Source organism: Bactrocera neohumeralis, chromosome 6 (assembly GCF_024586455.1).
Source record: "Bactrocera neohumeralis isolate Rockhampton chromosome 6, APGP_CSIRO_Bneo_wtdbg2-racon-allhic-juicebox.fasta_v2, whole genome shotgun sequence".
Classification (NCBI taxonomy): Eukaryota; Metazoa; Arthropoda; class Insecta; order Diptera; family Tephritidae; genus Bactrocera; species Bactrocera neohumeralis.
The window spans coordinates 43694369-43719035 of record NC_065923.1 but is presented as its reverse complement, the minus strand read 5'-3'; positions in this window follow the sequence as shown (position 1 = coordinate 43719035).

Sequence of the window (24667 nt, the reverse complement as noted above, 5' to 3'; positions counted from 1 at the left end):
CCAAATTCAGACATCGCGGCATAAAGGCAGCTCCTTTTCGTGCTGTCGAAAGCAGCTTTGAAATCGACGAAGAGGTGGTGTGTGTCGATTCTCCTTTCAGGGGTCTTTTCCAAGATTTGGCGCATGGTGAATATCTGGTCGGTTGTTGATTTTCCATGTCTAAAGCCACACTGATAAGGTCCAATCAGTCACTGTTGACGGTCATAATCTTTCACACAATACGCTCGATAGAACCTTATATGCGATGTTGAGGAGGCTAATGTCACGGTGGTAGTTGGCGCAGATTGTCTTCTCCAACAGGTGCTACTTGGATGTAGCACACTTAAATTCCAATCGTTTGGCATGTCCTGTCTCGACGAACAAAGAAGCTGGTGCATGCTCCTTATCAGTTTTTCGCCGCCGTGTTTGAATAGCTCGGCCGGTAATCCATCGGCCCCCGCCGCTTTGTTGTTCTTCGGGCGGGTAATTGCTATTCGAACTTCTTCATGGTCGGGCAATGGACGTCTGCTCCATCGTCATCGATTGGGGAATCGGGTTCGCCTTCTCCTGGCGTTGTGCATTCTCTGCCATTCAGCAGGCTGGAGAAGTGTTCCCTCCATAATTTAAGTATGCTCTGGGCATCGGTCACTAGATCACCTTTGGGGGTTCTACAAGAGTATGCTCCGGTCTTGAAACCTAAGCCGCCGCATTTTTTCGTAGAATTTTCGAGCCCTGTCGGCCAGCTTATCAAGCTCTTCATACTCACGCATTTCTACCTCTTTCTTTTTCTGAAGCAGATGCGTCTCGAAATCTTCAATATCTCGGTATCTATCCCATCCCGCACTGTAGTGGTCGATCGTAACGTTGCGAGGTAGGCAGCCTGTTTTATTCCGCTGCGGCGCGGCACTCCTGTCGTACCAGTTGTTCTTTGCACTTTCCGAAAACCAATGGTTTCGGATGCAGAACTGTACGTAAGGAGGTTTGAAATGCCGTCCCACAGTTCCGTTATACCGAGTTGTTGATGAGTGCTCTCAGAGAGAGTAGAAGTGTAACTTGAAAACGTTTGGCAGTCTGTTGTGATTGCAGCTTTTCGACGTCGAACCTTCCTTGTGTTTGTTGGCGTGCGTTTTTTGCTGCACAGAGGCGGGTGCGAATCTTGGGCTGCAACAAGATAGTGGTCCGAGTCGATTTATATTAAGCGCACGCACTTCTAAAACTGGAGACGTGTTTTCCGTTTATCACAACATGATCGATTATTTTACCGTTACCACTTACAATTCAGCAAGCTAAGGTCTTGTGAACTCCATCGATTCCATTGTGATTGAACTACGGAAATTTGCAGTTCAAATGTTCAAAGCAATTGAGAAGACTAGAAATAAATAGCAGAGATGTAATTCACCTGTATTGCGGAGACTTGCTGAAATCAATATTGCATGAATTTTTAGTGGCAGAAACTAACTCAGACCAATGAATAAGTGCAGATCATGACTTATTACCCATCTAAGGAACATTTAACTAAGCACCTACATATAATGACAAGAACTTACTTTTTTGAAACTATCGTAACACACATAGAAGGTGCAAAGTAAAAAAGTAATCTAGCGCCCCCTTGTGGCGTCATCTACATATACTCGTATGTCGACTGGTGCGTTAGAGTCTGCTAACTTTATCGATCCAGTGAGAATTTCAAGGACATTTCATTGCTTGAAAGTGAAGCTATTGCGTTTTAAGTGTCAGTATGTTTGTGTTATCGGTGCGAAAATGAGCTTTGAACAAAGAGCCAACATTAAATTTTGTTTAAAAATTGGTAAAACTTTTACCGGAACGTTTTAATTGATGAAACAAGTTTATGGCGATGATTGCCTTTCCCGCAGGAGAGTGCACGAGTGGTTTTAACGCTTTCAACATCTGGGCCAATCAAAATCCGTGAATCCAACATTTCAAGGACATCATTGTAACCGATTATTTGACCAAAAATCACATTTTAACCACTAACCACTCCCCGTATTCACCTGATATGGCACCGTGCGAAAGGAGAGCGTTATGCAGACGTAGAGGCCATTCAAAAGGCTTGCACCGGCATATTGGCGGCCATACAGGCCAACGAGCTATAACACTCGTTCGACACATGCTTTTGGACCGTGAAAAAGCTGTATTGAAGCAGAAGGAGATTATTTTGAATAAAATAAATTGATTTTGCCGAAAAAATTTAAAGTCCTGTTTACTTTGGAACCCATCTTGTATAGTATAGTATATTTCCTAAAACGCAACATGAGAAGTTGACTTTTATTTCACATTTTACGTAGTGGATAGGTAATCCCAGAAATAGATCCTGATTATTAAGCTTCTGAACACTAATTTCGTTCCTATTAGTTTTAACCGCATTCTCAGAGGTAGCAACCAATTACGATATTAAATCATAAAATAGAAAGCCAAGCATTAAGAAGGTGTCAGAAGTGCTCAAAGCTAAATTAGCGAGAAATAAAACTTCCTTTAACAATTTTCACACCTAACGTAATACATACAATGCGATATGAGAGCCAATATCAAGTATCACTCAGGTACAATCGTATGTGTACATCCCAAAACAACATAAAGTGCACAAAGCAAAAACGTGATTATAATTAAATCAGATTATCGGTTTGCTAAATCTAATTCTTCTTTGCACTTTGCTATATGTTAAAAGCTTTCATGAAAATAACTTTAATCCTGCCCATACATTTTCGTTGTCTTTGCTTGCCGAGATATGATTTCTGAACTTTCATTTTCTCTTTATGGACGGTTTGCAAACGAGAAACTGTTGATGAAAATCACGCCAAACTTCGATCGGCATTTAACAGTTATTTGTTTTTAAATAAATTATTTTTTTGGCACATATTGTTACAATAAAGATAATATAAATTGTAAATGCTCAACACAATTAACTTGGTAGCATTAATAGTTTATTATATCGGCTTACAAATGGAATATAAATTTTAATTGGAATACTGAAAATATCTGAGCAAGAAGTGAACATAGAAGAATTCCTATGAAAAATATTTATAATCTCTCAAAACGTTAGAGCAACAGTTGACCGGTGAATTGTATACTCTTGGAACTTGTTGCTATGAAGTATAATATGTAGTTTTATTCACCTAACGGTATATGATCAGGATGAACTATCTGTCTGCCCGTCCATGCAAGCTGTCTTGGCACACTTGTTCCCTGACAAAAAACTAAGGCAGAGTTGGTAGACGTGTGTAATAAGACCTTTGCCAGGCTCACAAACCGGCATTTACCGAAAACTTATAAAGTGCCATATCTAAGCCCCAAATTAAGATAAAGAACGGTAATTCGGCATAGTGGATCGAAGTAACAAAAGGCATCTGGGCGTGGTCCCGCCCTCTTAGAAGTTTAATGTCTCCTAAACCGATGAAGCTACAAGAACCATAGTCGCCTAGGGCAAATATTAAAAGAACTCATACCAGCAGTGTGAAAACGCATGAATTTGGATGATAACCCCGCTTATAGCATTGACAGACGGCAGCGTTAAGCCAGATTAATTGCATTTTTCGGGATTAATTCAGGAGTTACCACAGCTAACTCCGTTGCTGAATCCAAAAATAACTCTCAAAATTTTAGGGAGTTTGTGAGATTTTCGTTGGCAACATTGTTAAAAATAGCCAATTTTCATCTATTGTGAATGAAATACAAGCAACCCTGACAGCTGTTTATCAAATTCTTAATATAATATCAATAAAACTTCTATGTTATGATGCAGTTTTAAAAATAATGTGTTGATATGCTTTTGTAATAAAAAATGGTTTGGTAAAAATTGGTCGGCTAACAACCGTAATGTTTATCTTCTATCAATTTTCATTGAAAATATTATAAAAAGGACAATGAGCTGTTTATGAGAGTTTCAAACTCGCATAGCTGCCGTCTGTCACCTACAAATTTGGATCTGATTAAGTGCGCAGTTAATCCGGATTAACGGTGCCGTCTGTCAAGGCTATTACACCCTATAAAACGGTACTGTTAACACTACAAAAAGCGCTATAAATCAGTAACTAAATACACCAGAGACACTAAAGTGTAAAGTTAGAGTCCAATTACTTTCACAATTAGATCAGATTAAGCTAGACGATGTTAAAAACTATCACTTTATTTTCATTAATTTATTTATTTAAAACTAATCAAATAACTCAAAACAAAAAAATTCAAGAAGGTTGGAGATAGTTCAGGTTTTTCTTAATTTTTAATTGTGGTATATAAATATAAGGAATTGTGTTTTTAATATATATTTGGATTTCACAAAGTCTCTAGTGTATCGATTTTTTTTATGTCCTGAGCTGTGGGTTGACGTTGTAATAAAATACAGCGATTTGGCTGCTCATTATAAGGTTCTAAATTCTTTTTCGAACTCAATTATCTGTCTGTTTGCACCGTTTTGTATTTTTCCTGACACTGTTTTGTTTGAATTATCGGAGGTAAAAGCTTGGATATAACACTTTTAAGTTGACGTGATATTTTTATGCAATTTGGTACGGGTCGTTAGTCTAGCAGCGATGCAATATAGTTTCATGCAAACGGGCCAATGAAAGTTCTTGTAGGAATTTCTTGTGAAGAGTATTCAACCGAACAATATTGGTTGATTGCAGCCTGACAAGGAAAAGATGAACAGATCACTATTTTATTTTTTTCGATCAACACTCGCTTAATTTGGCCATTGTTGCCGTGCCGCTGCAGATTTTTTGGGTTTCGAATGATATTTGCATAAAAATATAATTCTAGAAGTACTCTAACCTATATACAGTTAATCTATAGAAAAGTCACATATCAAATATAGACAGTTGTATGCGTTCGTGGGGGAAGAAGAGCGCATAAATTTGTCTAGTATTGTTTTCGTGTATCCTATGCACTGTGCTTGGCGAATTTTTTTTTCTTATGTATATATAGTATTAACGCACCACAAGGCAAACTAACGGGTCAATTGGGAGAATATTTTCCGCTTGCACTGCTTGAAATCACACTAAAATTTAGCAATAAACGTAAATTTGGGGGCCAACTCTGCTCTGTGCATCTACATCGTTAAATTGCTCATTAAAAACTGTTTTCAAAAAAATCTGTATGTGCGCATAGCGACTATGATTTAATATTATACAAATATTGTAATAAACAATATAAAACAGACATTTTAATAGTTTTTGTGCGTTTAGTTAACAATTTATTTGTATTCTCTTCATTTGTCATTTTCATTTGGTAAAATATGAGTGTGTGTATGTAGACATATATAATTGCAAGTGTGCAAGAAGTTGTGTATTCACATATTCGTTAGTTATTTGTGCTTTTCCATGATTCAATTTCATTGTTACTTATATACTACATCTATATAGGTATTTATTGCAATATATTTTCTATATTGTTTTTACAAAACTGCTATGACAAAAGAAGAAATTTTAAATTGTTGCAAGCAAAGCAATAATGTCAAACTATATTTACTGGCAATTCCATTTTCCCTTCTACATAAGCGTATGTAGAAGTGCATATGGCCTTGCAGAAGATATTTATTTTTCTAATATCTCCCAATAGAATAGTAATTATTTTTGCATACCGAGCGAATTGTAAATTATTGATTATTTGTTATTTATTTCATAGTATTTTTATTCATGAATAAGTCATATTTCTTTTTTTTAATAAGTTTACAAATTCCGCTTTGAAATAACTATTCTGCTGGTATTAAGGACTGAGGTGACGCCTCTTTATTTTTTTTTTTCTAACTTCGAAAAATGTTGTACGACAACACAATTCGAAAAGAAACATAATAATTATTAACAAGATTTTTTATACCGAAAAGCTCCACAAAATCGTGGAAAATTCTTCATTAAAGCTTTATGAATTTAACAACTATTCTAAATTTATCAAGTGTACAGTTAACCATATTCATTTCCATCTGCTAGTCTGCTATAATGCCTTCTTCAAATTGCAATAATTTGTTCTTTATATCACCGTAGCGAACTAACACATGTGTTTTTCGAACAGTGTGATGAAAAAATGGTGTTAACTCGGTGTTGTTAAAAGATGTAAGTATAAACCTTAAACGCCTGATGGTTCCTCTAGGAACCAACGGCTACTTTTGCAAAATTTTCATGTATGAACATGCATTTGTAAATATTACATCATGTCACATGTTGCTTTGATATATCCGTTATGTTTTAGCTTAGTCGCCACTTGTGTATGAACTTTGCAGTCGCTTGCGTTTTGACTTGAGTAAGAGTACGTCGAAAAAATAATTTCAAGGAAAATTTTGTATTTTCAGGTGACTATTGTGAAAGTAATAATAATTAATGACTTTAACTAACAACTTTAATTAATAACTTTAATAACATTTTAATAAATTATGGATTTTTGTAAAAATATGTACTTAAAACAAGAAAAAACGTTAACTTCGGCTGCACTGAAGCTAATATACCCTTCACAGGTGCATTTCTTTGAGTGTCTATATGTTCAGTTTCTATGGAAGCTGTATGCTATATTAATCCGATCTGAACAATTTTTTCGGAGATTATATTATTACATTAAGCAGAGATCCATGTCAAATTTCGTGGAGATACCACGTCAAATGCGAAAGTTTTCCATACCAGCACTAGATTCCGATTGTTTAGTTGGTAGCAGCTATATGTTATAGTAGTCCGATATCGGCAGTTCCGACAAATGAGCAGATCGACAGACAGACAGACAGACGGACGGACAGATAGACAGGCGGGTATGGCTAAATCGACTCAGCTCTACATAATAATCATTTATATATCTACTTTATAGGGTCTCCGGCGCATCCTTCTAGGTTTTACAAACTTCGTGCCAAACTCAATACACCCTGTTCAGGGTATAATGAGCACTTAGAGTTCCTCAAAGACCAACCAATATAACACCCTGTAAAATTTAAAAGAATGGCTTTAAGAAAAATCGGAGAACAAATGTTGTTTGTAACCGACAATTATAATATATACTAAAAGTTTTAATGAATCAGAGTGATCAGGATTTAAGGGTTAAGAATGTGTACTATATAATCAAACCTGGGAAAAACGCGTTTTCGTTTCGCCGATATTTAGTGGATCCAATACTGCGGGAAAGGGTGAAAAATTAAGAAGGGTTGCACTTTATTGCTCAGTCTAAAGTGTTTTAACTTTCATTTAAAATCTCACCTTTTGTATGAATAATTCTGGTTCTTGGATACAAAAATGACTTAAACTGCATTGTTCTTTCTACTAACAGTAATAACGAACTGGCGATTTACATCAAAAAGTTTCTTTATTCCAACGGACAAAAAAAATATCGTTAGATGATATTTTATAAATCCGCATAAATGTTCCTTGAAAGACTCGTTTTTTTTGTTGTCTAAAATAGTTTTAAAGCTGATGGGTATCACATGTGTTCCTGTGTGGAAAACTGTATTATATGACAACAACACTTCATGAAATTTGGCATTGATTATTTTCCAAGGCAGGTCTACAATTTTCGGACATGTTGATCAGATAGATCATTCAAACTGACAGCACAAAATCGCAAAAAAATAGATATTGAAAAAAAATAGCGCTGAATCATGCATACAAATGAATTCCTCACCGTCTGGGAACCAATCCTTAAGTTGCGGTAACAGTTGAGTTTCCAGAAATTGTCTGTATTGGTCTTGTCTCATGGTACCCTGGACAATGTAGAGACGTCCAACCCCTTTAGCGCTTATGACAGACCACACCATTATTTTAACAGGGTGTTTAACCCTCTCCACAATGCAGTCAGGGTGATATTTTTCGCCTGGACGTCGCCTGACGAAGCTGCTCTTGTCGGCCAGAATTTCAAATGTTGACTCATCTGAAAAACATACCTGAAAAAAAATAAAGTTACTTATTATTTTCAAATATATGATTTAAAAAATGGTGTAAGATGACAGTAATAATAATAGCAGACCTTACTCCAGTCCTCATCAGTCTTCTGGTGGTATTTTTGGGCCCAGGCAAGACGTTTTTTCTTCATCGCATCTGTTAAACGAGGTTCCTTAGCAGGACGATGACCAGTCAACCCTTCTTCTGCTAACCTTCGCTACACAGTTCTTTTGGATACTAGTACTTCAGACTCTTGAACTAATTGAGTTAAGTGACCAGCACTTTTCTTCCTGTTTTGCAAGCAGATGTCCCGAATTTTCCGGTCCGATCGTGATGTTGTTATGCGTTTTCTTCCACTCTTGCCCTTTCTTTTTGGCGAAAGTGACTGATTTTGATCCAAACTAATCTTTATTTTATTCACTGCTGTCTTAGAAACTCCAGCTAGTTCTGCTATCTTCCTTTGCGAATGGCTTGTGTGCTGGAGAAGAGTTTTAATCTCTGATTTTTTCCTTCGGGACAAATCACACCCTCGACCCATACTGGAGCAAAATAAAAAAATATTATAATGAAAATTGGTCCAAATTCATTATTTTTTAATAATACAACTACGATACTTACATTTGATTTGCGTTTGTTGCACAAAAATCACAAAAACTTTTTTAAATAATTAATTTCAACTCTCACTAAAATACGTGCTCAGCACCCTGCGAGTCTACCGTTAATAAAATATTTGTAGAAAGTAAACAATTACATTACCTCTCAAAATCTACTTAAAACTGGAGTTATCAAGATGTGGTGAATGTAAAAAGTACTTTTCTGTAAAGTTGTTCCTCTTAAAACCGCACTCAACTGCGCCCAAAGGAACAAATTGGGGAAAAATGCGACTGTCCCTAATAATTTGGCAACCCACTGTATACTATTAACCTGAATTCTTTGAATTCAAAGAGTAACATGTTTATTGCTTTTTCTCTTCATTCAATGCTTTGACATTCAGTTTCATGTTGCAACGCAACAAGTTCGCTACCGTCTATAGACTTAACTTTATTCATGCTAATGGGTACATATGCGTTTGTATTGGTATGTTCGCATGAAACCGTAATAGTGCTGATTGCAATAAAGCACAATTCCCTGCCTTCAGTCGTTCTAAGTCAAAGTCTGAAAGGGGCAACCTTCACCTCAACACAAAGAGCTCAACTATAACAGCAGAGCACGCAATGCTGGAGGGTGTACAGCGGTAGTTTCAAAGTTACAAAGTTATATGTTTTCAATGACTAAAGCAAGGTGTTAATGGGAATTCACGCTGAGGCCGAGGTGGCTTAAAAGTGACAAGTACAACTGCTGCTACTCGTGGCGAATTGCCAGTGTAGGTTTTGAGTAAGCAGGCAAACGAGAACGGAAGCAGACAAATATGAATGGCGCACACCGAACAATATATGTAGATTCTATGCTTCCGCTCCTTCAGCTATCGGAGTCAGCTAATATTGACTGCATATATGTATGTAAGCAACGGTTACTACAGTAGTGGTTAAATAATGGTTACTAACACATGTGTTTTATGAAGTGAAGAGAAGCTACAATTACATTATTTTACTATATAGCAAATACATTTCTAAAAATAGAAAATATTTATATTCGTACAACATGGCGTATAAGTGACATTTTTCATTAGGATTTTTAAAAAATATTAATTCAGATACTCAACAGGGTTAAAATTATTCAAAAAGCTTTTAAATTTCATTTGATATATATGTTTATTCTATACGCCATCTATATTTCATACATTTTTTACTGCAGTGCCCTTATTTAAGTTTTACATTTATACATACATAGTAAGAATCCCCCTCTCAATTCAGTCTTTCCCCCAGAACTTATCTTGCAGAGTTCATAGAATATAGTCCAGTTTCCACATTATATAGAATTTTCAACGGATCGTGGGAAATGCGAAAAATAGTTAATTATTTTGCCTTTGGCAAATGGATAAGCTCAATTGACCACAACTGTATAATAGTAAATATAGATATTTATATGTGTGTTCGTACATATGTATTTTTCAATAGCAAATAAAAGTTAGCGAAGTATGTACGAGTACCATTGACTAATGCTCAATTACAATTCATCAATGGGTTTACTCATATGTGAACAGAATGGCATATATGTATGTATATACCCATTTCAACAAAACGATAATTTATGCCAACGAATAGAATATATTTATATAGTGGGATTGGTGAAACTGTGTACTCATTATACCTACTCTATTGATCTTGTAGTAGCGAAAATCTGCGAGATATACGCCAATATATATACATATGTGTATAAAATGGTTAAGAAAAGGAGGCAATTCCATTGGTGATATTTGTGAAATCATTCAATAGATGTCGCTCAGTCTATTTTATATTAAACAAAAGATCATACCAACATGTGAGTTACCGGCCGAAAGGTAAAATATCTGTCTCTATATTTTGCTGGAATCTTTTTTTCGACCTTTACTCTTATCATCCGACTGATACAAGATTTAAATTACTGTTTGGATATATAATAGTGTATAACATTTCTTCTAGTTTACTTTCTGTTTTGTCTCTACTATCATAGGAACTCTACTTGTTTAGAATTTATGATATTTTTTGGAACCATTTATTAAAGCTATGCTAGTTAAGTATATTAACTTATGCACGAAGGAACACAATCATAAATAGACCGACATATGTACATGCTTGCATAATATTGCACGCAAATTACGTTAGTTTGAACGTCTCATTAATTCTTAGATTTCAAATGAGACTAATTTAAATTTACGGTCTGCTGTATTCATTAGCCGATAGTTAACAGAACACGAAAAATAATGTTGCGAAATAAAGGGAATGAATTTGCAGACTACCATTATTTGTCTAATACTTTAACGCTTGAGTTTTTATTGGGGTTATTTTATTTGGCTCAGAGTCACTCAATTTATACTGAAAAAATTGAAGAATGGGAATTGAGAGATTTTATTCACATTTATATTTTTTAAATAATATCAGCATTAGATATTATTATGCAGCATTGTTGCTTTTTTATTTGCTTGTTAGGGTATTTATATGTAGTGAAAACTGTTAAAGGATGTAGTCAAAACTTTTTATGGTCAATAAGTAGTTTATTTGTTCCAAGTTTCGAAAGTTTACACAACGTCTGAATCTCTATTTTAAGTTTTTCACGCTAACATTATTAACATTTGTTCAATGCAAAGCCCTTTTTTATGCTATTTAACATAAATCTACATATGTCATAAATCATTAATTAAGAATTTTGTGTTTTCCAAAATACTTCTACACTGACCTAAAATATTTGTCTTTTTTTTGAGTTTCAGTATTCTAATGCAAATCATTCACTTAGAGCAAGAAGCGTTTAGAAACTTGTAATAGAATTTGCTACATGCTTGCTACTTGTTATATTTTACAAGAAACTGTTAGAAAATTGAAAAGACAACAGGTAGCATGTGGCACATAACACCAAAGTTCAACAGAGTGCAAATTGACTGAACAACGTGTCGCAACTTTTCAAATATTGTACGAAAACTGGTTACATCAATGAACAAATATGTCAATATTTATATAAATATGCACGTTGAATGGTGGATTTATATACGCGAAATATTTCTGGTTGCATGCGAGCGTATTTCACATTATCAGCACACCTACAATGTGCTAGTCCATAATACATACTTCAATTTTTTTGTTTTACAACTTTTTTTGAACTATAAAAACACTCCCGGTATGATTTGGGCCGCAAAGAATTTTCATATTTCTATTCTAGGTAAGATAAACGATCTTTACACTTGTTTACCACTATGTTTAAGGTTGGTACGCAGCTCTCAATGTAATTGCTCAAGAAAAAAAATACATTATTTCTCAAGTAATTTTGACAGCTGGTTACGCATTGTGAATGATCTACATTAGAAGAGCAAGAGAGACTAAACAAAGAAAACAAACTTTGTGCGTAATATGTATGTGTGTATGTGTATGGTAACATAAATATTTTCATTGAGATTTAAGAAATGTTGTTGTTTTTAGGATGAAAATTTGACGATTACTACATTTAGAATTTCCTTTTTCTTTAAAAAAACAATTGTTGATTTGATGTTTCTTCGCAAAAAGGAGGTTTGCCATATTCACATTTTTGGAACTGAAAAAATTTAACTGTATCAAAAAAATAGTACTAGATTTCTTGATGGCTGCGTAGTAGCACAATTAAATTTATTGCAGGAAAGCTGCGTACTAAGCTTTAATCATCTAATTGAGACAATGAAACTTTGTCGCAGGAATTTTTAAAGTCTGAAAAGCCAACTTTATGATTGATTTGAGAAACGAAAAATTAGTTGAAGAAACTTTATTTTCCATGAAAAAACGAAAATTCCTATTTAAATGTATGGAAACCTAAAAATTTTGACAAAATAGCGACCCTTTAGAGTTTACTACATGTTTAATCATCTAATTGAGGGAAGATTTTTGTTTGTCAATCAAAGCCAACATTTGAGAAACTTCCTTAGTTTGAGAAATTTTATTTTTCATGAAAAAAGAAAATAAAAAAAAAACCTGAAAAAATAGCGACCCCTTTTGAAGCATGAAAGATTTTTGTAAAATTAAGTACAATAAAGCATACAAATTTATGCGTCCAAATAATAATTATATTCATACATAAATATCCACTAGAGAGTCCGTTCTATGAAGTTCCATTCCCATATATTTTATATGAGTTTTTTGATCTCTTGCAATAATTTTTTGTATCCAAAGCAGTTAATCTAAAACTTTAAGAAAGTGTAAAAAGTTAAATTTTCTCTTCTAAAAAAAGTCTCTTTATGATTTTTTCATAAAAGCTTTCCTTTAAAAGTTATCCGGTTAAAGTTATGCATCAAATATTCTGTATTGATATAGTATATGTCGTATGAGCAACACACTTATGCTACTGCTTCGGTCATTTGAAGTATAAGTTTAACTGCGTATTAATGTTAAATTAATGTTTTTATAAAAATCTCAGAAGAAATTTTTCCTGATCAGAAAATAAACATATATACACATATTCGAAATTCCACTTATACTCGTATTGACAAAACATAAGGGTCACACACTTTCCTGTGCGCGGATTGAATTTTCGTCATAGATCCGTTAGATTCTTATTACCTTGAAAATTTTGATCTCCAGCGAAATAAAACAGCTTCTACCTTCAATCACAACTGTGAGTTTTGAAAACTTTTAGAAATAAATTTTCCGCAAATATGAGTAAGTGCCCGCTCAAAATTACTTTATTGAAATTTGGAATTATCAAACAGTTTTAAGACATATTTGCATGCGTTTTCTTTTGCACCTTTATTTTACATACATTTTGTGATTCCAAATAAGCAAACAAATACACCTTTATGTTTATTATTTACGTTTCCGTCGATTCCAAAATTTATTGGCAATATTATTTGGAACTTTTTTCCTTGACATTGTTTATTTAATTTATTATTTAGGATGGAAAATGAAAGAAGGTTAAATGGTTTTTGGCATGAAAAAGTAAAAATATACATGAAAGTGGTATAACAAGCACTAATTTCTTTATTCAGACTTTAAAGACAAGAAATTATACATATACTTTCGTTTTAAATACACATTTTATGACTTCTAGTTTGTTCATATGGTAAAAAAGATATGTGTTTTTTTATACTCTCGTAACCTGTTGTTACAGAATATAATAGTTTTGTTCACCCAGCGGTTGTACGTATCTCCTAAAACTAAGCGATATAGATATAGAGTTATTGAGAGCCCGATGGACCGCATCAAAGCTAACACTTTGCGCTGTTTTTTTGAACGCTGCGGCTTGCCTTATCGACAACGCGTAAATTCGGAAGTAAGTTTTTTAGTTTAGTATTCAGCGATAAACAACCAAATTAATAACATTTGTCTTATATATAAACAACTGATCATAGGACGATGACGAAAAACGTTGAACAATCATCACGCAGATAACTGCGTACTGTCTGTGGACCACTCGCTGTTAGGAATCCCGTCCATGCAACAACTTAGTATATATAAAAAATACGAGACGAGAAAAAGTTGAAATCCGGATAACTGTCTGTCTGTCCATCAGTCCGTCCATGCTTAGTACAAAAAAAATACGAGTTTGAAGCTGTAATTGGACCACTGCCACGCCCACAAAACGCTGTTAACTGAAAATCTATAAAGTGCCACAACTAAGCACTAAATTAAGATATGGAACTTAAATTCCATCTGATCCTTTCCTTTCAAGTGTAACTATTAGCAATTAATATAACGGGATCAAATTTTGCACGATTAAAGCCTTTAGAAAATGCCACCTTATGACCAACCATTGTCCATCTCGAACTAAAACCAGTCAAGCCACAAGGTACCAAATATTTGGACCCCAGTATCTGTAGTTTACTTTTTACCGAAAATTTTGGACAGATTGGTGTCAGATTTAAAATTGACATTCACAGATAATCCTTTCCTGATGGTTGTATGTATGTGTGTTACAAATGGGTTGAATCAGGTCAATACTTCCCTTAGCCCCATATACATATTATTAAGATTTTCCCACTTTCAGTTGACTTTATACCGCGTATATCGCCAAAATGTGAGTTAGCTTATTAAAATTGAGAGAGCGTGTTTTTATCATAACGTCCTAAGCTCTATATAACTAACAGGCCTTATGTACCGGAAAGTACTTCCCTGGCTTCAATCTTTGCAAGTTGCAAGAGTATGTTCGGTTATACCTGAACTTTGCTCTTCCTTACTTGTTTTATTTATTTTTAACTTTGTTATGTCTCCGATTGAGAACTACTGCATTCTTCGGTCATAACCTCATTTATATTTTTGCCTTCTAGTTTTTTTCTATTTATTTGCCTAAAATATTCAAGGTCAATTATTTATAGTCATTCACCTCTGTACAGTTAATAATTGTAATTGCAATGAGAACTCGCATATATGTATATTTGTTTGGTTATGGTAGCTTTGTTCACTTATCCGACCGGTAGGTTTTGCTCATACAATTATGAGTTTGTTTTGGCAATCACCCCGAAGTGGCTAGCTTTGATGAATTGGAGAGAAATTTTGTAGCATCTGTGTACCACACATGTATAGATTCTCACCAAAAGCTTGATGAGCTTGACCAGAATACTCTTATCCAACCACCTCACGAGTATCAAATTAATGTCTATCGCGAATAATTTTGCCTTTCACTATTTCTCTGAAATTACTGTTATCTAAGCTATGGTCATGTGTTGTATAATACTTGGATAGCTAAGGCTTACTGTTAGTAATAAAAATTTCATTCTCTGAAAATTAAATATCGTAAAAGTAAATTCCGTTAATACTACAAAAACCGTATAGAAAATTACGCTCTCTCAATTTAGGAGATGCTCCACAATTTCTCAAGAGAACTACAACGGACAGATGTATACATATTATAGTTCGAATGCTGTTACACTGTTAAGATTAATATGGAACTCTGCTCGCGTGTTTTTCTATGTTATTACTGCTTCTTTCACGAGCTCATACTCTTATTGAAATGCAAGTTCCCCTACTGATTTTGTGTGGCAGTAAATCGGCTATACAGGTTAACTCAAAAGTCAGATACTAAAAAAGACATCCAGTGGATTCTGTTATTTATATGTAAAATAACAACAACTTACGAATTTACGATCTCGTTCTATTCCTCTACTATTGTTACGGGCTTACGCTATTAGTGAACGACTGCTTTGAACTGAAGAAGAAATTAGAAAAGACATGCTGTGGATTCTGTACAGTTTACACTACCTAGAACACTTTACTCATTGCTCAGCTTACTAAAGTGCTCTGTTAATGAACGACAGAAAAGTACTGACGACATGACCCTACATAACCCATCCTATAGACCTTGGTAACTGCTAATTCAAATGTATATTGTCTCCCAATATCTCTTAACATCATAAACTGTGACTGTTCTAGAAGACATTTGTGGTAAAAGAGCATCATGTGGATGCTGAGCAATAATTCAGTATAATTCAAATGTCTTTTTGTGTTCTCCTGTCACTGTATCACTGTAACTAAAGTCTACACTCTCTTCCTTCTTTTGTCTTTTGACCAGCTTACAGTGCAATAACAAATAATGCAATTTTCTAAACTGCAAATACAGTAAAAAAATTTGATTCAGTATAAATGAAATAATATCTTCATTGCATTCAACGTGCTAAACATTTTACTACATTTAAGGGACTACCTGCGAAACGAGAGCTTTGGTCAATAGGAGAGGAAACATAGCCATAGGGTAATTGAAATGGATGCTCTCTCTCTCACATTTATTTTTCATACCCATACATTCAGTTATTTAATGATTGCCTGTAAAGTACTAAAAACTACAGTGTCTGTTGGAGAGTGTTGTATTTATTTAAGAATCTACAGAGTTGGGCTGGGAATCAAGCCCGTTAGCACCAAAATGTTACAAAACTCATCTGCTTTCGGCACAATGGATCCTGACGACAAGCAGCATAACTTATGTAAAACAACATTCAACCATAGAATCCAGAGGACGCGTCTGTATTCGCTCGCAAACACACAGTAATATATAACATATGGATGCGAATTTTTCGTGGTTTAAGCAATGCTGATTTTCTAAGGTATTTTTAGTATATGTTAGAACGCTTACTATAACGGATGGGCACGTGCAGAAGTGAGACTCGTCTGCGCTACAACAATGGTTTCGGTTAACCGTGCGTAACCGAGAGCAACTCGAGTGCATATTGTAAACAAAAATGTCATGAAAAGCGCTGCACACCGAAATTAACGAAAATACTAATAACTTCTAGATGGAAAATGAAGAGCGGTGTTTTTTTAAATCAATTGTACTTTATTATATTTCATTTATTTCAAATGAGTGTGCCGCTCCGCTCTTCTGCTTATATTTCCAAAAACTTTTTATTTGTGCCTTTATTTAATTTTTTTTGAAGTGTCAATTATTTATATGTAATAATGTAAATTTTTGTATATACATCCATACATATTATGTATGAGGAAATCACAAATATTTGCTCTGTATCGTGATGTTTTGAGACTAAACGTATGGGCAGCAAAAGATTATAGTAATTGCAATTACAGTTATCTGTACTGCTCTTATTACTTTTCTAAATACATGCAGCTAGAACAGCAGTAACGAATGCAAATGTTAAGCATACGTAGTCTAAAATCAAAATAACCAAACTGTTGATCCTCAGAACGTTTCGTCGAATATAGTTGTACTATTGAATCCTGTCATCAAGGAAGCATTTAATAATTTATCTAAAATCTAATCTATTAAATATTATATCTATTATTTACATGCTAATGCGAAATATCACAGAAACACATTGGAATAATTAATAATCGCGTTTACAACAGGGCGCTATTCGTTCTTCCTCTTCGCTGTTCGCGGTGATTGGAGATTCCAAGTGTAGACAAGCCCTTCTCCACCTGGTCCTCCTAACGGAGTGGGGCTCTTCTTCTGCCATTGATTGCCCCGGCGTCGAATATTCTGAAAACTGGAGTGCTTTCATCAATTCGGACGACATGATCTAGCCAGCGTAGCCGTTGTTTTTTAATTCGCTGAACTATGTCACTGTCACCATATAACTCGTACAGCTCATTATTTCATCGAATGCCATACCTGAACCATAAATTTTCCGCAGAACCTTTCTCTCGAAAACTCGTGACGCCGACTCATGAGATGTTGGCATCGTTTATGCCTCTGTTTTTGTCTGCAAATGCGTCTCGCTCCCTTTTTTACTCGCTTGGAACGTTGCGAGTTAGGCAGTCTGTTTTCTCTCCCTTCCGAGACGGAAACCCTCATCGTACAAGTTGTTCTTTTGCTTTTTGCAAAAACCGATGGTTTCTTTTGCAGCTGTACGTAATGAACTTGAAATGCCGTCCCACAGTTCCTTTGTACTGAGTTGCTAATGAGTGCTCCCAGAGAGCAGGAGTTCAAGTCGAATAGAAAAGTGTTCGGCGGTCTGTTGTGGTTGCCGCTTCTGTTCGTGCGATTTTTGTTGCACAGAGCCGGGTTAGTATCTTGGCTACAATAAGATAGTGGGGCAAGTCGATGTTAGAACCTCTTCCGTCTATCACGACATGATTGATCTCTTTTGTCGTTGAATTCGGGCCAAATATATTCGGATATCACTGAGCGGTAGGGATTCCAATTCACAGTTTTCGATCATCACCGAAGAAGTACGGCCCTATGACGCCATCGGCCCACAAACCGCACAAAACTGTAATTTTTTTCGTGATGCAATGGTGACTCATGGAGTACGTGAGGACTGTTGCTTGACCAGTGACGCATACTTTGATAGTTGATGAAGCCATTCAGACAGCATTGAGCCTCATCTCTGCAGATGATTTTTCGATGAAATCCCTGATCATTTTAAAGTTGTTGCTCAGCCCGTTTTACAAACATGTGTTTCTGGTGGTCAAGCGGGTTCAGTTCTTGCGTCAATTTGATCTTGTAAGGATGTTGGCCAAAATCTTTTCGCAAAATTCGCCACAACGACATCCTTGGTCACATCGTCCTCTCTTCTGTCGTATTTTAGTTCACTTTAGTATTTTTCAAGTAGAAGTGTGTGAGTTCAGTGTGCATTACTTTGCAACCATGCGACCTTGCAAGATCTTTCTAATCCAAAGAAGGAAATTGTCAAAAGTTAATTGAAGAAAGTGAGGTATAGATATATTATATATATACTTGTATACTTTCTTTCCATTTTCTAACTTTTGCTAAATGAGGTTAAAGCAGCGCGGTAGTTATATTTTATAGGAACCACACTATTTGGCTGGATATGAGCAGCTTCAACAAATTTGGAACAAACTCAAAGCGGTTTGTGGAGGTACGACGGTATTTAATAACAACGAACCGGCGTTTCTAGTTGCCCAAGTTAGGCCATTCGTGACTTAACGAATAACAGTCTGATTACCTGCCCTAACGTCTGAAATTTTGGATGTAATGAAAACTTCATAAATTTTACCAATATATACGCATAATTTTTTTTACTCCATAAAGAAAAATAGAAAAATTTACGGTAGTCCATTAAGGGGAAATAATTTAGATACCACTTATAGAAAAAGCCGCAGTGATACTATAGCAATAATCTGACATGTTATATAATTGTCCTGCGTTTCCAATTCTCGCCGAATGCACTACATAAATGTACTTCCATGCTTTTATTCTGTATATATTTGCCCTTATGTTAGATATCTTAACAAACTTATATGGACTGCAATATTTAATGTACTAAAGTTTAATTTCAAAAATATTGGGTTACACTTAGGCCTGTTTTATACTCTTGCAACCAGTTGCTACAGAGTTTTGTTCACCTAAGGGTTGAACGTATCACCTAAAACTAATCGAGATAGATATTGGGTTATATAGTAGGGTACAGTATAGCAAGGGGCAACTGTGAATCAAAAATATTGAAAAAGTGGGCGTGGCCCCGCGCTCTAATATGTTTAGTGTGCATATCTCCTAAACTACTAAAGCTACAACACCCAAATTTGCCCAGCGTTTCCTACCAATAGGGTGAAAATGGATGAAATCGGATGAAAACCCCGCTCACTCCCCATTTAACGGTACCCTTCAAAACTACAGAAAGCGCCATAAATCAAACTAAACTCAAACTCAAACTAAATACGCCAAAGACATTAAATTTTATCACCGAGATGGTATGAGAGATCATTATGAGAGCCGGTGTGAAAATTGGACGATAGGCGTGGCACCGCCAACTTTTTGGTGAAATCCCATATCTCGAGACCTGACTGACGATTTTGACAAAATTTATTAAAAATATTGAATTTTTTCATATTTCTATGTCACCCATATAACATAATTTAAAATTCCATTTGATTCTTTCGCTTTCCAGTACACAAATCAAGAAGTAATTAACATAACGGAATAAAATTTTGTTGTAATAATTCCCTTAAACTATGGCAATTTCCGACCAAAAAATTATTCGAATCCAACCAAAACTGTTCAAGACCCTAGGTACCGAATATGTGTACCTCAGTATCGATAGTTGACTTTTGACCGAAAATATCGGTCAATGTGTGATATATATACCTAATATAAAGATTTTTGAAATTCCAGGTGACTTTATGCTATATATATCAGCCAATATTTGAGTAATCTTAATGACATTGGGATACCCTATTTAACTTTTAACAGTGTATCTTTGTGCCTAAAATTGATAAATTTGGGCGAAAACCCAGCCCCCTTATAACCATTACCAGAATTTTCAAATATCCGACTGACTTTGCTCCATATGATTGCTGATTGTATGCGAGGTACTTTCGTTTCTTGAACAAATTTCATGCCGAATTTGTCGGCCAGTGTATGAGTTATATAGAGTATGTAAATTCTTAGATTCCGATCCTCTGTTGTATGTTTTACATCTTAAAGTATTTCCCTGGATTTAATTATTGCAAGTTGCAAGAGTATAAAATGTTCGGTTACACCTGAACATAGCCCTTTCTTACTTGTTATTATTTGTAAATTATTATAAGACTTAATGAAAAGTTGCTTTGCTGTAAGAAAATTTCGATGAAATACATGTTCATATATATACAAATTTTTTTGTCGAAGAAAGTTTAAAAAAATTACTATAGAGCAACAAATAATTTTCTGGATAAAAACTCATACTACTTTATTATAATTAAAAAGCACCATGTGATTGCAGACTGGCAACAGCTTAATAGCAATGTAATCTTTGAAATGCTAGGCCAGCAACAGTTCGCCTTCAACGCAGCAATAAATCAGTGTCAGCTGACAGAAGTGGGAATGCCGAAAAAGGAAATGGAAACATATGGTCACAAAAACAAAAATTAAAAGCGACAAAGAAGCTTTAAAAACAACATGTTGACCAAAACTACTTAACTGAAAGTTTAAATTTTTATTAGACAAGAAATTTTCACCAATAAATTAATAAAAATTCATAAAAGCAAGCTCTTTTTCAGAACAACGCCAGATGTGAAGCTTAAAGCAGCAGCAAAAAAATGATTAATTTTTGTTCTGTAATTATATAATTTTTAAATAAATAAAAGCAATTAAGCGCTAAGCAGGCTTTCTTTAAAGACTTCACCATTATTAAATGTTATCTCTAAATATTTTCCACGCACAGATCCACGAATATGGCCTTACAATTTTTATATAACTTAAAAATACTATTTATATGGTTTGTATATTAATAATTTTATCACGGTGTTTACAGCTCCCACGAGCAAAGAATTTTGGTCGGTTAATATCGTGACCTTTCTCTTTTCGATGATGTGGATAGTTATTTATTAATAATATTAAAAAATATTTAAAAGGTAGGAGATAAGAATAAAAATGAAGTACCAAACAATATCCTACGAGCATTGTGAGCATCTAAGACGGCTGACAGGACAGTAGATATTCTTTGGTTCAGAATCAAACTGCTGCATTCAAATAACTTACAACTGTCGTATCTTACCAAGGTCTTCTGTTGAACATTGGCAATTGTGCTTTCTCTTTCCTTTCAGCGTTCTGAACATTAAATTCTGAAGGCAATAAGAAAATCCACGAAAATAATCCTTAAAGAAAGTATGCACAAATTTCGAAGGAAGGAAAATGCAAAAACCAACATTTTAGTGTAAAATAAGGAAATCCTTCTTAGTTGCGGTAGTCCATTTTCAATGCTCATTGTGTCAAGAGATTAATTTTTCATCTGAGGCAGTGGTGGGCGTCAAGAGTACAACGGTCAGGAGTTTTTTCTAGGTTCCATCCATCACAAGTTTTCTTCTTCTTGTACTTCTTTTTACTTTAATGTCCATGCATAGTATGTGCAAAAAGCTTTAACCCACTCTGTGGTTGCTTCTATACACTTTTACACTGGCAAGGTCAATTTGTCAAGTTCCTCTTTGTCGACACTTGCCCCTTTTACTTCGTTATTCCAACGCGATCCGCCTAAATTTTCAAAGAACTCACTCCCGAATGGTAAAAGCAATTAGCAATTACAAAACGGTCTTAAACGGCAAAATTAAATTAAAATTGATATATTTTGATAAAGCTTGGTACACATGTTCCTTCGCAGCAAAGGAAGATTAGTATAACATATAAGATGGACGTGGTACCGCCCACATTAGGTGAAAACCCATAATACGGGATCTGATATCTTGATATTTCTGCATCGCAGGGCAAAAATTGGTGAAATCACAGTACAAGCATGCCTACTTTCATATATTAAAAAAAATAAATAGCATATGATTCTTTCACTTTTAAAAACCAATCAATATAATCGGCTAAAAGTTTGTATGAATTATGCCTTAAATTGTCATCTTACCATCAAAATTGTCAATATTGGAACAAATCTATTTAAGCCCTCAAGTACCGACTTCAAGTGTGAACTCAATTCCTAATACGAACTTTTTATCGACAATATCGGTCAATCTGTGAGATTTATAATAGAAATAGATTATTATAGACTTCGAAGATAGACGCTTTCTGATAATAGTATATCATAGTATGGGTTGAATCGGGTTAATAAATCCCTTAGCTTTCATATAACTAATAGAAATATTTCGAAATTCTGGGTGTCTTGTCCGATGTATGGAATCGGCCAATGTGTGAATATTTAATTACCTAGTGAGCATGGTTTTCTTCTAATGGTGCTTTTTTTGCCTGAATAAAATCAGATGAAAACTTGTTCGAGCCCCATTATAAATAATATGATGATTTTCAAACATGCAGTTGATTTTACTCCTTATATATTGGTTATCGTATGTGAGGAACCCTAATGATCACTCAAAGATATCTTTTTTATGTTAATAATATTTAGTTTTGTCAAACATAGATAAAATCAGTCACTACTATATCTATACCACTAGGTGCTTTCCAAAGAAAACAGGACTTTTTGAATCTAGCACCTCTGGTGTCGCCAGCTATATCGCGACTGGTGCGACCTGCTATTTCTACCGATTGTCCAGTGCGAATTTCATGACAATTCATATATTGGAAGTGAAGTTATTGCGTTTTAAGTGTCAGTATGTTTGTGTTATCGGTGCAAAAATGAGCTTCGAACAAAGAGCTAACATTAAATTTTGTTTTAAAATTGGTAAAACTTTTACCGAAACGTCTCAATTAATGGAGCAAGTTTATGGCGATGATTGCCAATCCCGTAGCAGAGTGCACGAGTGGTTAACGTTTTCAAAGTGGTCGTGAGGACATAAATGCAATTCTTGGAAATGGAATTGAACATCTCCAAAACAACGATTTATCGCATTTTGACCGAACATTTGGGCTTACGAAAAGTGTGCACGGTTTGTTCCGCACAAATTGACTGACGACCAATGCGCCGTCTCATTGATCGACACTTGTGACCGATTATTTGACAAAAAACTCACACTTTAACCATTAACCACTCCCCATATTCACCTGATATGGCACCGTGCGAATTCTTCCTTTTCGGAAAAATGCATTTGCCCATGAAAAAAAAGCGTTATGGAGACGTAAAAGGCGGAAGGGAGATAGAAGTTTAAAAGTGTATGCACTATGCAACTAAATGGGGCAAGGTGAAGTATTTTTATATACAAATGTCCTGCTGTAAAGTCCGCAAGTAAGCTACCCGACAGTGACAAACCAACCACTATGACAATTTTAACTAAGAAATGACCGACAAAAATGCTTCACTGACACTGACTGTCATATTTTGTGCTTGTTGGTCCAAAATGTATAGAGTGTGAGTAATAACAAAGTGACAAAAACAAAAAGCAAATTGTCGAAACAAAGACAACAAGTAAGGACCGTCTAACCAAACATTTTGCACTCTTGTCGCTTGCAAGACTCAAAACACATAAAAATTTCAAATGTTTAACAAAAAACTATCTGAAATACTATTCTTTAAACAAATGGATCATGAGAAAATATTTATAATATAGCACGAACATTTTTCTTTAACTTCACAAAATATCATCGATTTATCTCCAGTAGTTCATGAAAAAATAATTTTACTATTTTATTGTGCTCTAGCTTTCAACCTTCAGAAACTTAAACAAAAAATAAGGATTTTGACGAAATATTTATGTCACGGGGTATGCGTCTAGTCCCCTTCCTAATGAATTGCTAATTTTCAAAATCGGTGATTTTTAGAAATTTTCATGGACCACTTGATGTGGTTTGACCCAGCTTACATATTTTGATCTCACAACGTCAATGGTCCAAAAATTACATTTTTGCGAACATTTGACATTCACCACAGTCAGTCGCAATTTTAATTTACAACACAAATTGTTCTTGTTATTTTTTCCCCCAAATTTTACTGTTCCGTTCTCATACGCTTCCACGCTTCATATCCGTCTTCCGCGTTTTCGCCATAAATATGCGCCTGGATTATCATCAGGCGATTGACGTTAAATACAATTTTATTAATGGCGTAAAGAACTTTTCACCACGACCCTCATCATGGTATGTCCGAAAAATAGAAAATAAACGAAATAAAAATATAACATAAATTATTAAAAAAATTCGTTATACTATGATGTTTAATATTTGGAGTGTACTATATAAATATTAGAATATCTGTAAATTTTCGCAAGTCTCTAACCCACTAAGAGCGTTCACTTAATTTTTCACACTAAAGTTTATGATAGATAGTAATTTATCAGGTCAATTATTGAATAAATTTTCTTTTGCATTGTTTAATTAATCAAACTAAAGTCCCAGTATTGAGCTTCGGATAAAACATTTCAAGTTCGTAAACATCGTTATTAAAATGTTACTCATACGCCTACCCCCACATAGCACACTGTACCGCAATCCACTTTAAAATTTTGGAAAAAGTTGGA